This window comes from Bombus huntii, chromosome 9, assembly GCF_024542735.1.
Source record: "Bombus huntii isolate Logan2020A chromosome 9, iyBomHunt1.1, whole genome shotgun sequence".
In the NCBI taxonomy this organism is placed as follows: Eukaryota; Metazoa; Arthropoda; class Insecta; order Hymenoptera; family Apidae; genus Bombus; species Bombus huntii.
In genome coordinates this window covers 11,422,900-11,425,881 of record NC_066246.1, presented here as the reverse complement: position 1 = coordinate 11,425,881, position 2,982 = coordinate 11,422,900, and positions in this window count along the sequence as shown.

Below are 2,982 nucleotides of genomic sequence, written 5' to 3'. Positions count from 1 at the left end.
ACGATCCAATTAGGTGACATTAGTGTTTTATCCACGATCTTTCAGCTAGTTGTAATTCTTGTATTTTTATCAGACGGATGGCAGTTGTTGGATTCTTTTCGAGAGGAGAACGAAAAATTTCGAAAGCCACGTTTCATTGAACTATGTGGAATGAAAGCTCATGGATATTAAATTTTGTAGAATAAAGATTGGATATAGAATAATAATAATAAGGATTGGAATAATTTGAGAGGAGAACTGTCGATTTTGTTTTGTTATAGTTAGGTAAAATAGTTAATTCGTGGACCTGTACCTATACATTTTGTGATTGCAATTTCTTATTGAAATAAAATTTTTTAATATACCTGTGTCCAAAAGTATGCAGTTCCACCACCGAAACATAGAAGAGCGCCAATAAAATGTACCACTATGACAGATGTTTCTTGAAAGTTTGCGACCACCGAGAGGCCAAACGTCGATATTAGGCCAAAAATCAAGGCCCAATGATTCCATTTCGGTAGAGAATGTTGCAACCTAAACGTACTCGAACATTCTTTCACTTGAGAGTATCTTATGTAGACGAGGAATGACACTGAAACGATTCAACAAAATGTCAATTATCAATATGATACTGCAGCATGTTGCGTTCAATATTTCTTAATTATCATTTTTAAGATTATTCTATCACAGAGACAATAATACAAATAACACATATATCTATCAGTTATTTTTACATCAAACAATTTTCATCGATACTGAGACACTCGTTGTTTGCACAGGTTTAGATATCTCTTTTAAAATTTACGAGTCCAAGTTTAACGACGATCGCCTCCGAAAACAAATGCTATTTTTGCTTCGCTAAACTCTCGCTTATTCCCAGTGAACGAGAATCGAGGTCAGTGTACCGTGTGCGAAGTATCAATCGATTTTCTTCCTCCGAGTGTATCGAAGATTTAAATACATTTGTTGATGTTGGACACTCACTGAGCATCGCGATCATGTTGATAAACTGGGCGAATATGCAGCTTTCCGGTGCATAAGTAGCTGCATCCGAGATGTAAGGAAACTCGGCTTCCACATGACCCAATAGAACTGCTATTATGTAACTGCAAAATACAAATAAATCCATACTTTTTTATCGGAATATTTATTTACAAATTTTTTACTGAAAACTTTGTGGAAAATAAAAAAATCATAACATATTCCATTGCACTTAAGGATTAGATATAGCAAAACAGAAGACATAATAAATATTAATTACAAATATAAGAAGTTGTCTGCATATTCAACAAGATGCAAAACAGTCTAAGTAACCGTATGTCGTCTCAACATATGTTAATGTAATATTATATCTGCTTACGGTAAAAGATTAAAACACAGCATATTAATTACTATCTTGGTTTACTAAATATGTTATTTTATGAATTGTTTGACGTCTATGTAGTCACGTGTTAATCGGAATATGTTTGTGATATACAATAATAAAGATCGAATATTATCTTCATGTTTATTTATATGTGTTTCAGTATCTGCAAACTAGTATTCGCAGTGTACTATGTAGATCTGCGTAATTTGCAAAACAAATTTCCGACGGAGAATGTTTTATGCTTTGTACTTTGCATTCAATCACACATGGTGCGTCGAAAATAAAAAAAGGAAACTCTCGAACGTTGAATTTAAATTAAGCAAAACCGACTGCACACAGGCAGAATTCTTTTGTCTACAAAGTTCAAAATAACTAAAAATAACAAAATAAAAAAAAACGAACACTATGGATTATTTTTTAGTAAAGAAAAACAATATCTCCAATCAAAATTAAAGAAAACTGACTGCATATAAACAAAATTTGTTTATCTACGAAATCTAACGAAACCAATAAAAATAAAATAACCACTATGGATTATTTTGAACAAAGAAGAAAATACCAGTTTAACAACTCTTTCATAATTATCGAGCAATAATTTTGCTTACGTCAAAATAAAGACAGAAGGCAACGAAATGAACAGGATAATCGGAAGATAATGGAGGTTGACCAGGAAATCCTCCTTGTCCATGTTTCCTGTGTGCGTTTGTGGTTATTTTCGGCTTTCCCGCCGGAACCAATGACGTCAGATGATGACGCCCACGGAAGACGCCGCTATCGTGGAGACACACGCGTCGTTGCACGCGTCCACAAGGTACGAGCACTCATGCTCGTCTGTTCCAAGAGGCTGGACCTCTTATTCTACTTCCTTCCCACGGGAATCAGTCGCTAGAATGCATGGAGCTGCGGCCGCACTGCAATTCAATTGCCATTAACGTTCTTCTTCGACGTACCTTTGATTAAAAAATAACAATATGTCACGTGGCGACCTAATATAAAACGTGCTCGTATTGTTTTCAATGTCATTGTTTTCAATGTCGTTGTTTTCATGAATTTTAGTTATATTTTGATTTAGAATGTTTCAAATATGTGAATTCTGTCGAGTTGTATATACTACACATATATGCATATTGTCAGTGGTAAATATTTGCAACTCTATTTAAAGCACGAAAGGAGTCAGTGCCAGTCACTGCATGACTATATTTAACTGCTACAATAATATATCATAGTACTATGATAATGCTATAGTAGAATACTACAATAAATTACGTTATACTGTATATTACACTACATGCGTACGATTGAAAGTAGATCACAAGCTGCGCGCCAGAAATATCGTACACGGTGTCTTACCAGAAAAACTACAGCAAGTGTCCGTGGCACACGTCGCGGTCGCCGCAAGTATTCGCCGACAATAGAGAGTGACACAACTCGAAACGCCTGCACGAGGTGCCGTTCTCGACGTGTGCGTTCTCACGCGGGCGTTGTCTAGGGACAGAGGAAAGGGAACCCTTGCAACGAAGCAATTGGAAATCTTACGTAGCAACGACGCTCGAAAACAGTCGATTCTTCCAACTCATATGGACATGAAAAAGATTGCTAGTACCTTTGACGTTTTCGTTGTCTCTTGAGCACCAACG